Source organism: Momordica charantia (assembly GCF_013281855.1).
Source record: "Momordica charantia cultivar OHB3-1 chromosome 4 unlocalized genomic scaffold, Mcharantia_2.0 BLBB01000004.1, whole genome shotgun sequence".
Classification (NCBI taxonomy): Eukaryota; Viridiplantae; Streptophyta; class Magnoliopsida; order Cucurbitales; family Cucurbitaceae; genus Momordica; species Momordica charantia.
Window position 1 is genome coordinate 9356556 of NW_028275162.1, and position 15176 is coordinate 9371731.

Here is a 15176-nt window from a genome sequence, read left to right on the forward strand (position 1 = left end):
ATGCGCTATGGCGTGAGTGGTATGTTCGGCTTATTTATCTGTACACCGCCCCTACAAATAAGTGTCGGGATAATAGTTATCATCGCCTTCAGCTCCTCATCCAACTTTGGTAGTGGTGTCATTGCCATTAAGGAGTCTCACACGATAAGCTCACCCTCTTCGAAATTGATGCAAACCATTATCCAGTGCATTCCACTGATATTGTACGGTAGATATATGACATCAACATTCATACATTGCCTCTCGTAGTCCGAGTGAGTATCATCGATGCAGCTGAGCACAGTCTTCATTCTTCCCTCCCAATCATAGTCTGATGCAACTCTTGAAGCAATGCCATTATAAGATTGCATGCAGGCATAGACAACGTTCGTTCGTCTGAGGAAGTTCTGTAACCAGTACGACTATAATTATATAAAATACGGTATAAATTGATGAATTACTGAATAAGAAAGCTTACCAAAAGTACTATGTCACCTGTCGCCGATGATGAACTTGCGACGACATAAATCCAATCGTAATTCGAGCTTCTTACGCACAAACATGACCAAGGAATCGACTATCTGTAAAGACCAATAACATATTTAAGTTCAGTTGGAAGTGAAGGTATGAACATTAATATAACTAATTTAAGGTATGAAAAATAGTTGTAACTTGCACAAACACCATTTTTATGGTGTTAGAATATCCTGGAACCATTGCTTTCCTCGTTTTGCGTAGCATGTCTTCTGCGTTGATCGTGGGTTACCGTCATCATCCAGCCACTTCTGAAATTTGGAGTCTTGTTCCTTCGGGATCTCAACGACCGGATTTCAAACCATGACCTTCTTCCATTTACCTCCAACCTTAACTTCAAAGGACCCTCGAAGCTTCCATGGTGTTTTCCTCTTCAGTTTTCTCTGACGAGGAGGAGAGGGATTAAATGGCTAGGACAGAATGCGTACGTCTTCTGAATGATCGTGTGCCATGTCTGATGAGCTTTATGGGGGTTGTGACTTGACGTCGAGGAGCTCATCGGATTCCATATTCGAAAAGTCATCAAAGACTTGGTCCTGTAAACAATATAGTTAGTAAGTGAATACATAAAAACACTATATTTCGTACTTACCTCGCATGTCTTCCGCGTTGATCGTGGGTTACTGTCATCATCCAACCACTTCTGAAATTTGGAATCTTGTTCCTTTGGGATCTCGACGACCGGATTGTAAACCATGATCTTCTTCCATTTACCTCCAACCTTAACTTTGAAGGACCCTCGAAGCTTCCATGGTGTTTTCCTTTTCCATTTCCTCCGACGAGGAGGAGGGGGATTAAATGGCTGGGACAGAATGTGCACGTCCTCTGAAGAATCTGTGCCATGTCCAATTCCGAATTCAAAAAGTCATAAAAAACTTGATCTTGTAAACAATATAGTTAGTAAGTCAAACACTAGTTAGTAAGTGAAATACATAAAAACACTATATTTTGTACTTACCTCGGGTGTCTGTAGGTCTGGTACTTCCTTGGGAGCTTTCGTACCTTACTGCACCCCACCAATTGATACCGTTGCATCCACTACTGATGCATGCTGTTTCGTATCCAATAGGCTTCGTTTATTTCAAACTCCCATCAATGTCTCAAAACACTTCCGTAGCCTCTGATGCATTCAACACGTCCCCAACCTCACCTCTTCGTTCGGTAGGCTCAATTTCCATTGCGTCGGTATCTTATCCGCTTCATTTTCACCGACACGCTGTTCATCCTTGTCATTTGTCAGATTCTTACTACCACATCCCAATCCTACAGAATCTCCGTCACTAGTGTCATCTCCATCTTCACCAATGTTTTTTCTAATAATCGAAGTATATCAACTGGTATGCCCTATATGCAGCAAGCATAATGTCAGAGCACAACTAATTGAGATATAGAAAGCATTAATAGAGTACACACCTTAACTAGATGACGCAAGAACTTCTGAATGCTTTTCAAATCACCTCCCATACCAGCGACGCGATCATCCATAGAAGTGACTACCTATTCCACACTGGCAAGCCACATATCCATAGTAGCCACCTGCTCAGTGAGGATCCTCAAGCTAGATTTGCATTTGCACCGATGCTTCTTATCACTCTTGGTCTTGACCTTACCTTGTACCTCTACATCCACGGTCGGGACATCAGGATCGACATAGGTGGCATCATACTGCACGTCAGACCTTCCATTGCCTGTTCCTCGTCAACGTAATCATCAACAGATGTTAGGTCGAATACCCTTTCCATGAACCTCTCATACGCTTCCGTTGTGAATAGTCTGACAGCCACTTTAGCCTGCATATAGGTGTACTAGTGAGGGCACGTTATATTAAAAGAAATACGACATGTGTATGTACGTTTGTGTCCGGATCTTACCGATGCGGACTAAAATATCTCCTTCTCCATGATAACCCACGTAGGTAAATGTTTGCACTTCCACTTAAGTATGTGTGGGGACAACATCCGGTTTTATAGGATGCACAACCCGCTCGGTCAAACAGGATATCGTTTCGTATCCCACACTTGTACCAACATCATCATGTGGTATAACATCACATAGAATGAACAAAATATAATATAAAGTAAAACTAAAATAATACTGCAAATATCTGGAATGCTCAGGGGAAATTGTACAGACTATATGTTTTCCTTAACCCCCATCTTTCCCCTCCTTCGTCAGTGCATGCTTTAAACTTCTTATAGTCTTCTCGAAAGATATCTCAATCCAGTCATAATTACAACACATCTCTAGGTCATCCACAACTCCTAAGAGGCTATTGTCTAACTTCAAAGTCTTGTCCCTCCCAAACAAGACAAGCTCCACGAATAATAACATTGATATCTTGATCGCATCAAGGTCATCCTCAAACCGCATCACCATGTACTTTGTCTTGAACTCATTTAGTAAAATGTCAACTTTGTCATCAAAGTACAACTTTCTAAGCCTCTTGGGAGAAGTGTCCTTACAAATCAGCCTCCTACTATATTTTAGGCCCGTAATCATATTAAATTCTCTCAATCCAAAGGATACCTTATTACCAAGCACGTCTATAGTAATTATGTCTGCTCTACTATCCTCCAACTCCCTAGCAACATGTTGTGTATAAGTGGCCTATTAAGTGCGAGCTCTACGTCTAGCAACTGGCTGAAAATAGTCTTCCTAAACATACTAAGTTGCCTAGGGGTTAGTTTACTCTTAATAACCTTGACCGTTCTCCCTATATGGGATAGATAGGTCAAATTGGCTGAACGATAGCTAGAGGGAGGAATCTTAGGTACCATTTCCATTTTATAAACCTGAAATACAATAACAATATATGCAAAACTTAGTATTCAGCAAGCCACAAGTACAAAACCCAAACAAAAGAAAGAACTGATGAAAATAAGAAAAAAGAGTAAAGAAACCATGATTCTGTCCAAATTCTCGATCAAACGTTGGCTTTATAATATAAAAACATGAAAACACAAGCTTGTAATTCGTTGAATTGGTTTTAGTTTAATTTTAAACTTTCAGACTTTAATTACATTTTAATCAAATTTTAAATATAATAACAAAAAATAAAAAAATTTAATTGCATCTTAATTAAATTTCACAATATTAATAAAATAACAATAAAAAAAGCTGAAGTCGTATACATTGTACGCGACTTCCAATAAAAAAGGTGGAAGTCGCATACAACATACGCGATTTCCAATCGACGCGACGCAACTTCCGCCTGACTTACCAGCCACGTCAACAATACACGTTTGCATAGAAATCGCAGTCATTGTACACTAGTTTTGACTTTTACTTTGATTGAACCTATTTTTGTCAATAGTTTTGAAAACCTAACTTACTTTTCAATTTATTTATTTAAATTACATATATTTTGTTATTATTTTTAAACTAACATTATTTTTGTAATTTATTTTTAAAATCAGATTATTTTAAAACTTTCTCCGATAATATATGTATGTATATTTACACAGTAATACTTCTAAGTTCTTTTTTTTTTGTTTTTTTCTATATCCGTGAGTGTTTAGGCCAACTTACGCGCACCTCGACTAATCTCACAGGCAACCGTATAACCCTACAACATTTGGTGCCATAAAACACATAGGACTTACTAATTCCTAAGGTAGGCGGTCATCATGGTGTAATACTTCTAAATTTATAACTACTACAAATAATAAAATAGTAATAAAAATTATTTCAAAAATAAAAAATTCCAAACTTAGTTGGCGACGAAGGTGATTGACGATGAACAGAGTCTTACGTCAGTGTCAATGATGAAAGCTAGCAATGACAATGGTAACAGTAAAGCCAATCGCGAAGTAAGGCGGGCAAGGGAAGAAAATGTCCTACTTGTTTTGTGCTTCAATATTACTTTTTGATGGAGGCTAACATATTTTATGGTTTTCAATTTTAAGTTTTTTAGTTTTTTTTATGTTTATTTTTTTAATTATTGGCTTTAAAAGCGTGTTGGGTTGGGTCTTTCTTCTTTTGTTTAGAACAAATGGGGCAATGACAAGAATGAATTGAGGATAAAAAATAATACGTTTTTAAAAATGGCCAAAAGTATTTGATATTGTAATAATAGTTACCTGACACCTTTCCATTATCTATTTTATTTGTGACAAATGTATCCTTAAGACAAAATGGTTATATCGTAGCATGAATTTAAGATATTTACAACCAACACATACAAGCTAAAAATATAAGCTTAATTTTATGGATTACGGGAATAAAATTAAATTGTAAAAGAAACTTGAAAAAATATTAGTTCACTTAAATTTGACTATTTGTGAAAGAATAAGAAAACAAATTGTAAATTTCAAGTAAAAAAATTTGAATTATTTGTAATTGCGAGTAAACTGATATTTTTAATTGTCAACCTAAATTTAGGGAAGTGGTTGAGAATTTAAAGGTCGAAGTAAATACCATATCAAATCACGTGTGTGCTTCACTATACTAAAAATAAAAACACTAAAAGAAAGGTGCACTTACCCAAATTCGACAGGACTTTCTTTCTTCCTTATTATTTCCATTTCATGATTACCCTAGCTACAATCTCATTTGGATTCTCATTGTTGGAAGAATATAACCGTTGGTGGATAAGAACGTTGGATCGCTTCAAATTTCTACTAGGTATATACTCTCAATTACAATTTGATGCACGCGTTGTGATTGAATTTTCTGAAACATGCAATCATACATCTTTGGAATGTCACTTGTCTCAAGAAATCTTTGGTAGAAGACAATGTTCAGAGACAATGTTCAGACTAGCCATTTATTTAGGATTGTATATTTAAACGATGTTTTTATAATAAAACGTATTTTTAAATCCCTAACTTTTGTTTTTGTTTTTTTTTTCATTTGGATTTTGTTGGAGATATGGATGTGTGGTATAAAAGGGACATCACATTTAGGATCCATTGTTTAAAATTTCGCAATTTTAGTGTTCTTTTAACCTTTTTATATTACGTACTTTAAATACACTAAATCTCTTAAGCAGATCTATTTGGATTCATAGTTAATATTTCATAATCGTTATTGAATATATTTAAAATAATTTAGTAGTTTCTCGTTTTAGTTAGGTAGATATGACCAAAGTTAAAACTGAATCAAGAAGAAGAGTAAGCTAGAGGCTAATAGCTACTCGTGTAACTATTAAAAAATTAACAATATGTAAAATAATGAACATGTAAATAACCTCATATACCAGCAAATCGAAGAGCAAAAACGTTAATAGACTATATTCAACATATGACTCATTGTATATTCACTTTGGTCATACAATGTGCATACATGTTATTGGTGTTGTCTAATGTATGATGCATACATGTTATTGGTGTTGTCTAATGTATGAGATATGAATGTCGTTTAACTACTTTCTTGACTACTATGATTGTTTGTATTATAATCGAATTGTTAAGGTAATAACGTCTTATATATCGTGTATGAACAAAGGAGTGTGTTGACTTATTGTAGTTGTCGCAACATCATTGCAATGCAAAGCAGCCGACGTCATCTCCTGAAGGATCTCTTTCGAGAAAAGTGTTTGGAGTCACCACCAACCTCCACAAGGTGTGATTGGTCATCTAAAAAATAAAAACGGTCTGCGAAAAATAGATCTTTTGTTCTAGAGTCGATTGAGTGTAGGGAATCAGCCTCATCATCGGGCTCAAAGTCCAAAGGCCGGCCCAAGTCCAGCCCAGGTCCGATCCAAGCCCGAAGGTTTGACCGACCAGGCCCAGCCCAACCCATCCATAAATTAGATTGAATATGGATCTTTGTTTTTTCAAATTGGGCTGGCCCATGGGCCGACCCAAAGGTTCGATCCAATATTTATTAATATTTATATTATATAATATAAATTTATTATTTATTATTTATTTATTATAAAAAATAAATAACACATATGGTAGGCTGACATGCAACAACTTTTTCCACCCTATTAAATAGAAACATGTTACGAACAAACTCTCCAGCTTCGCAATATCTAATTTAAATCTTTGTTTTGAAACATCTTCAGATTCCCAATATCTTATTTAAATCTTTATTTTGAAAAGTATAAAAAATTTTAAAGTTCCAACTCCATGATATTTTAAAATTCAAAATTTAAAATTACTTTAAACATATTTAATATTTAGGTGGTAATTTTTAAAATTTTTTAATACAAAATTTTGTTATAAATATCAAACTTCTTCCTTTTTTCTTCATTCAAATTCTACTTCTCCATCTCAATTTCTTTCTAATTCTCAATCTCAAATTCTCTCAAGTTCCAATTCAAAGTGTTTAAGTTTTCAATTTTTCTTGTATTTAACCTCTGTTCATCTCAAATTATTTCTGTTTCTAGTTAAAAAAGAATAACAAAAATTGAAGCTTTAAAGAGAAATGAACAATGGAGATTGAGAGAGAAATTGTAAAAATTTTGGTAGAGAAAGTGTTATTTAAACAGAAGGGAAATGAGTTGAGAGAAATTTGAAATTGATTTGAAAATCATAATCAATTTGGACTACTGGATTGAGGAGGAATAGAAATCAAGGTTGAGATTGGTTTTGAAAAGTAGTTGTAATAATAATAATAATAATAATAATAATTAACCCAGCGGTTTGTTGTAGGATTTTTTTTTCTTTTGTTTTATAAAAAAATTATTTCCAATCAAAGCAAATGTCAAATGTCAAATTTTACATTTTTTTTTCTTTTTCTAACGGTAAAATCTATTTTTTTTAATTTCACTTTTTTTTAATCCATTCTTTTCCTTTCTTTTTCGTTTTCTCTCTTTTCTTTTCAATTTCTTTTTCTCTCTTTTTTTCTCTTTTTTTTTTAATAATACATTATACCACATGTCACTATTTCACTAGTCCAGGTTCGCCACGTCATCCACCACATGTATTATTTGTTTGAACTTCGTTTGACTATAACTTTTTTGTTTCAGCTTCGATTTGAGTAATTCAAAAGTCGTTGGAAACCTTATTTTGAGCTTTACACCTTTACACTTCAAAATACTAAAATTTTCAATAAACAAAATTAGGTTTGTTATCATCAAAACATTAATTAATTAAATTAATTAATTTGAGATTAAGGGCCAAAAAGCCAACATGAGATGTTTGGCACGTGGGTTTGCCTCGGTTAATTAAGTCAGATCTCTTAAGTTTGTGTTTCGACGGTGCAGAAAATAGGCTTGTTAGGGCTCGTTTGGTAATGTTATCGTTTCCAGTTTATTGTTCCTGTTTCTTGTTTTGAGAGAAACAAACGTGTTTGATAATCCATCTCGTTTCTCATTTCTAAAATTTAAGAAACGTTTCTAAAAATGACCCAAAATTTTATAAACTAAAAAACATAGTTTCGTCCGTTCTGATTCTTATCCTTCCCATTTTTTTTCTTGTTCCGTTTCTCTATCACTCTCCAAGCCATCTCTGGTCTTTGTTCTTTTTGAGTTTCTCCATCGTTCACAAGCAAGCATCCATATCACTTTTTTTCTCAAGCTAAGGAGAGTTCTCTTTGTTCTCCAAGTTAGGGCAAGTATTATGAAATCTATCTTTTGAAAAATCGTTATATTTTGAAATCTAAGGCATTGTTGGGCCCCTACTTAAGAGCTAGAGGGTCGGGTGTAAGTGTACCTGTCACAAGTAAGGATATGGAAGTATTCTAAGTTCGTCTCCAGAAGGATTGATTTTTCTTTTAAAATAAGGTAATAAACTGTTTGAATGAGTAATCGATTTATGACAAAAATGGTCGGGAGTGTTTGGTAACAATACTTAAAATAAGAAAGAATAGATTATGGAAAACCAACCCCCTAGCTACTTGTCTTAGCCTTGAAAAAGATACTGCAACAACTAATCAATGTGCATAACGCATCATTTCCTTTACATGCAAACTACGTTCTACTCCTACTCCATGTCACTTTTAATTTGTTAAGAAGTTTAGGTTAACATTTACATATGTATATAAAACACCAAAATCCTAAATAAATTAAGCTCTAACTCTCATTTAATGGGTAAGAAAGCCTACGTCTATGTTCTTGTTTTAGTTATTATTTCTAAGTAACTTCCTGTTTTATCTTGATGAACTCCACTTAAATCTAACCTTTTTAGAATCAGACTTAAACTAGCGTGATTTAAACAAGTTGCCAGCAAGTAAATTAACTATGAAATTTATCGTGATTTAAACAATGAGGGCATGAACGTCGTGCTCCTTGATAGTTGCTATTTGGATAAAAATTAAACTAAGGCATTCATAGTGAGAAGGTATTTTAGCAAATCAAAAAAATGGGAGAAACGGAAACACTGAAAATTTGTTGAAAAAAAGTCATTTGCATTAACTTAGAGTTGAATAAAAAATTAAATAATATTAGGAGTGCTGGAATTTTAAAAAGACTTGTGAAAATAAGCACAACAAAAAGCTAAAGAACAACTTAAGAAAAGAATTAAATTTTAAAGCTAAATGTTCAAAATATATAAGAGTAAAACAGTTGAACAAAGTTCTAAAGAGAATTCAAAAGCTGGAATAAGATGAGATGAGGTCTCTTTGGAGCTAAGCTGCATTTATAGATTTGGAGGTTGTAATTTGTTGGAGAGAATTTTGGGAAGGTAGAATTTGTTGGAGAGAACTTTGGGAGGTTGCAACATATCTTGAACAAACTATATTTGACTTCCTCTTGTGAAATCTGAAGAATAATAATTTGGGCACGAAAAAAAATCAAGAGGCTCGGTCAAACTAAGCAAAAATGGTGCGTTTTCACATTTTGGGCAACGAATGCACCAGGTGCATAAATGTGTGTCGACAGGAAATTTGAAAATTATGTGGTTGGTGCATCTAACCATCAAGGTAGAATTTTGGGAGTTAATGTGTCTGGTGCATCTGATCAACATTCCTTATTTTTCCCTACAAAACACATATAATTGCATCATTTTACCTGCATGTATTTTACCCAAGTCTACGTGCCTGATTCTTAAAACACATAATATACACATTTTCATCTAATTATATGCATGAACATACATTTTCAACTTTGAAAAGACTCTAAACATGTAGGATAAATACACTATTAAGCCTTTAAATCAAGGTTTATCACAAGTATTGGATTTGTTACGAGAGTAATTGATTTTTTTTTTAAAATTTTGGTCAATTGTTTTGATTGATTCAAGTTTTGGTCGAAGAAGAGAGTATATTTATATTTGATTCTATATTGGATTTAGAATATGTGTGTTGACGAAGATAAGAGTTGAGAGGGAGGAAGGGAGTTCTGCATTCCATATTGAAGATTAGGTAATTTTTTTTTTCGATTTTGCTTTATTATCTTCACTTGATTCTTGACACACGTATTCTAGTTTATGAAGCATTTATGGCTACTGAGATGTAAAAGAAAATCAAGGAATGGTTTAATGGAAGTCGCATTTTTCTTAAATTGTGTTTGTTGTTGTGCCAATTCCTGTTATGATCGTATCTTCCCTTCTGACATTTGGAATTGAAAATTGCATTTGTATTGCAAAGGCGTGAGCAATCTCATTCTTGTCAACGTCTTCCCATGGTCGGTGACATATTGCCCAGTCCAAAATTTGACCTGAAGTATGTTGCCATGTATAGGTTTGCTTGTCATAACCTAAAAGATTTTGGGCTAAAGTATATTGCCTTGTATAAGTTCGGTTTTAGAACCTAGAAGAACGTAGGAACTATACTAGGTTGTTTCATTTTTATACATGATCAGGATATATTTTCCTTTCTCAATCTTGTTTTGTTTTCTGAATGATTCCATTTTGGCACAATGACGTTGATACAAATTTTTCTACCCGATTAGAGTTTTGGATTTGCTAATGATGGGTTCATTTGCATGAATTGTGTTTCGATCCATGTTTTATGCTAGGATTTGACTTGGGATTTCGATGTAGTTTGTTCTTGAAATTATCTTAGGATATATATAGTAACATGAAGGAAAGAATGGGGATATTCTTATACGGAGGGGTGGGAGAATTCTTACATACTTCCATCCATAAATTTCGACAGACTCTATGACAATCTTTTAATAATAGATCCAAATCTTCAACTATTTCTAATATTATATCATAAAGAACCTTATAAACTCAGAAACTTCACTAAAACACTTCTAAGCAAACAAACATAATGTTTTAGAAATTAAATTATATATTCTATTTCTTAAATAGTGTGTGCTTGTTTAGATACTTGCTAATTTTTTTTATTTTTATTTTGGTGTTCTTAAATCTTAAATAAATTTTTAGATGTCACAAAAATCATCAGAAAAGCATTGTGTTGAGGATGTGGTTGAAATTGATGAGTTAAAAAATGACGAACCATGGAAAGACAAGAAAGGATGTGAATCCCGGAGCGGAAACAGTAGAATGCGTTCTTGAATTTTTTTGTGATTGAGAGAGTACGAGAGTTGAGAGATTTTTTTTAGCATTAAGCATTCCTTTAGGGTTCCTTTAAGGTTTAGCTTACTGTTATATTTATAGAAGGAAAATCTTAAGACCATTAGGATATCTAATCCTCTTGGATATAAGATATATTCCTCTCAATCTATGAAAAATCCCAATATCATCAGGATATCTTATTCTTTTAAATTCCTAAAGGAATTAAAAATGTAGAAAATATGGATTTTTCTCATCCATAACATTAGCCCCACTCTCAAAATACATAATATTTAATTTTGAATCTATCCAAAATTAACATATATTTATATAATATATCAATATACATTATATACATTCCCTTATATAATTTGAACATTTTAAATTATTTCATAATTATTGATCATCGATTTACCAGTTGTGAGCTAGCAAGAGGACCTAATGGACCTTTACACCAGAAGCTCTAACGGTGCAAGATTAATCAGTCAAATTCATTAACCGAGTTAATCAACATTCGTCAACTGCGGGTCACTCCACTAAAGACCTGCAGTTGCACTTTTCTCACTGCATAATATTTTCATGCCCATAGATGTACGACTATTAACTCTTGTTGGATCAAATTACTATTTTACCCCTACGTTACATCTTGCTCCTCGAATACTACTGCTCCTCTAATGAACAACCCGATTATGGTCCGACCAATAATCGGTAGTCCCTCACGGGCCAGTGAGAGGGTAGGGCCCCTTGTTCAAGTCTCGGAGTCTGTATGTAAAGGAACACTCATCTACTTCCTTAAAGTCAGGATGAAATTCCATCTTGCGTAGTTATGTTGCCAGCGTCCCGCTCGATCTCGTTCCCAAAATGGTAGAATTATTGAGTCGGCAACCCAGACCATTCTCACCCATATAAATAAAAGGACGATCCCTTATAAGTAGGAGTCCATAATCCGCTCAGGATTAAGATCGAGTTACCTGGTCATCCTATGAGATAACAATCTATTGACTAACGGTGTTAGAGTCAATGATTAATTATTTCGACGTTTGGTCTTATACAACCTCATTGTAAAGGATACCTCCACTCGCATGTCTTGACAAGAACGACCTAGATAAAGTCGTTTGTAACTATTACAAAGCGGGTCGTATCCATAGTGTTACCAAGATAAGGTACCCAACCTTATCAATGTACTATAGACCATTTAGGTTATTATTGGAATATTATCCTCTTGTATATCAAATATATATTGTATATATACTGTATATCGAATATATATACTGTATATTAAATATATATTGTATATCAAATATATATACTGTATATCAAATATATACTGTTTCAGTTGCATTAAATAACCTTGGAACTTAGTTTATTAGAATATGAGTAATGCAAATAAATAGTAAAATAACTTTTATTAATAAATAAAATGTTTACAAATTACAAACTCACGAGCTCAGGGCACGAAACCCAACAACTTGCTAAATAGTTTTATTTTGGTGTTCTTAAATCTTAAATAAAATATTAGATGTCACAAAAATCATCAGAAAAGCGTTGAGGATGTGGTTGAAATCCATGAGTTAAAAAGTGACGGACCATGGAAAGACAAGAATGAGGCTCTATTCGTTGATTTAATGGATGAAGAAGTTATAAAGGGCAATCGACCAACCACGACATTTTCAAGAACAACTTGGAGTTATATGATAAACCAACTGAATGCTAGTACGAGATATGCTTATACTCATGACAAACTGAAAAATAAGCTTAACAAATTAAAGACAAATTTACAAGGACTTCAAAAAGTTATTGAGTAATATTACTGGAAATGGTTGAGATCCATTATTGGGTACTATCACTCTTGAAGAGAATAAATTGAGTGATATTTTTACGGTAAAATTAAACTTAATACTTTTTTCATACGACCCATTTGAAATATGATTTATTTCATATATTGGTGTGCAATTTCTTATAGGTGAATAAAGTAGCTAAAGGTTTACGAAAAATGGTTGCCCACATTATGGAAAGATTATGAGAATATTTTGAGATACTACAGCTACAAGTGCTCATGCTTGTCCATCAACCAAACTTCGTTCAGATTCTGAAGATGAAAATGATGTGGGAATCAGTACAAACTTTGATGTTGAAGATAACAATAGACAAGAAAAAAGTGGGAAACAAGTAAGAAAGAGAGAAGAATTAAGTAGTTGAGAATGCAAAGAGAAGAAGTGACATTCTTGAGAAAAAAGTTCATGTCGATGAGAGTCATTCATCAAAGGCAAAAGACTATATGGATGAAGAGTTAATGGAATGCTCAAAATCTTAAATACAATGGAAGGTATTAATGAAGAAGCTTATACTAATGTCTTGAAGCATTTGCATGGAGATATCGCTTGGAGAATATTGTTTTTACTCATGTTTGAATCAAGTATGAAAGACTTCATTCCTAGTATTTAGATGTCACTTTGTGCTTTTATCTTGATTGAAACTCAAAGATTGAATTTGTGGTCATCTTTTTTGGTTTTGTTATTTTGTTTTGATTGAAACTCAAAGTTCGACTCTTGTAGTTATTTTTTCTTGTTTATAAGATGACATTTTGAATTTGGTATCTTTTTACTTTCCTCCTTTTGATCTATTTATGTTTAGAGAGTTGCTTTTACTCCTATCTTATTTAAGGATCTTTATGGAACTATTTCAACATAATGAGAAAGATATGATTGGAGATGACTTTGAGGATTATGAGGATGAGGATGATGATGACAAGTTTTTATACGTCTTTATCTGTTTATTGTGTGTTGACATCCACAAGATGCAATCCTATAAACGAACTTATAGAACTTGTTCGCTTAAAGGTTATGATTATGTGATTGAATTGTTGAATGACAACGTCACAAGATGTTTTGATTGTTTTAGGATGAGACAAAAGGTACATTCACGACTTTTTGCGAAAAATGAAAAGCTAAGACAAATTTGAAAGCCTCTAGGTATCTAACTGTTCAAAAGCAAGTTGCCACCTTTTTGTTAAATCATATCACATAATGAAAGGAATCGTATAATAACAGAAAGGTTTCAACATTCAAGTCATATTATCTCTTGATTCTTCAATCGTGTTTTAAAAAAGGTTTGCAAGCTTGGAGTATAAATTATTTGTTCATAAAACTTAGACATTGTCTAAGCCTAAATATTATCTTTTCTTTAAGGTAATGAATTACTTCTTTTTTTTTTCCTTCACAAACATAACATTCTGAATAAATATTTTTTTTTGAATAATATGCTTATGCTTATGCTTATTTTATAGAGTTGTATGGGTGTGGTTGATGGTACTTGTATTGCTGCAAAACAAATTCCAGTTTGTGGTAGAAAAACTCACACTACGTGGAATATATAATGTGTGTCTGTTCGTTTGATATGCTATTCACCTATGTGATGTCTGGTTGAGAAGGATCGACTAATGATTATTGCATACTCCTCAAATGTATAAGGCATCCCGAGAATAATTTTCCTATGCCTAAAAAAGGTATATAATTATATTTGTTTGTTATATTTTAATTTCATATTGGGTTCATCATAAATTTCTATGATTATGCAGACACATACTATCTTGTTGATTATGGATATACAAATATGCCTGGATTTCTAGTACCATATCATAGTCAAATATACCATTTACGAGATTTTAGAGAAAGAAGGCAACATCCTCGAGGTAGGGAAGAGGTGTTTAACTATCAACATTCTTCGTTGCGAAATGTTATTGAACGTTGTTTTGGCGTGTTGAAAGATCAATTCTCTATTCTTAAACAAATTCCTCCTTACCCAGTCGATACACAAAAATATATACTTATAGCACGTTGTACTATTCACAATTACATTAGATTAAATGATCGAGATGATTATCTCTTCAATGACTTATAGCAATGAATCAGTGATCGTTTAAGACTTAAAAAGTTTGTTGGAATAGAATAGTCTAATTGAGCTAGATGTGAGTCAACATCATTTCAGGCGAATGGTTCGAGTTTGAGACGACATTGCACATCAAGTTTGAGCAGCATTTGAAAGATAAGTATTCTAATTTATTTTTAATTTTGCTTTTGGGGACTTAAACTGTAGATATTCTAAACTCGTAACAATTTGTTTATTTATTGTTATATTTTTGGTATTATATCTATTAAATTTATTTTTAATTAAAAAAAACAAGAACAAGAATAGCTATCAAACAAATTTTTGTTTCTAGTTCTAAAAAAGAATTAGAAACAAGAAATTGGAAATCGAAAATAGGAAACAGAAAACAGGAAAAAGAAATGTTGCTAAACGGGCCTTACCAATGCGTTT

The 15176-nt window shown here is 33.1% G+C and overlaps 2 pseudogenes; both read left to right on the top strand.

The window, feature by feature from the left end:
- Nucleotides 1-10730: 10730 nt before the first annotated feature.
- Nucleotides 10731-13304, top strand: LOC148211749 (uncharacterized; annotated as a pseudogene).
- An 850-nt stretch (nucleotides 13305-14154) lies between these two features.
- On the top strand, nucleotides 14155-14907 carry LOC148211750 (uncharacterized; annotated as a pseudogene).
- The last annotated feature ends 269 nt before the right edge of the window (nucleotides 14908-15176 follow it).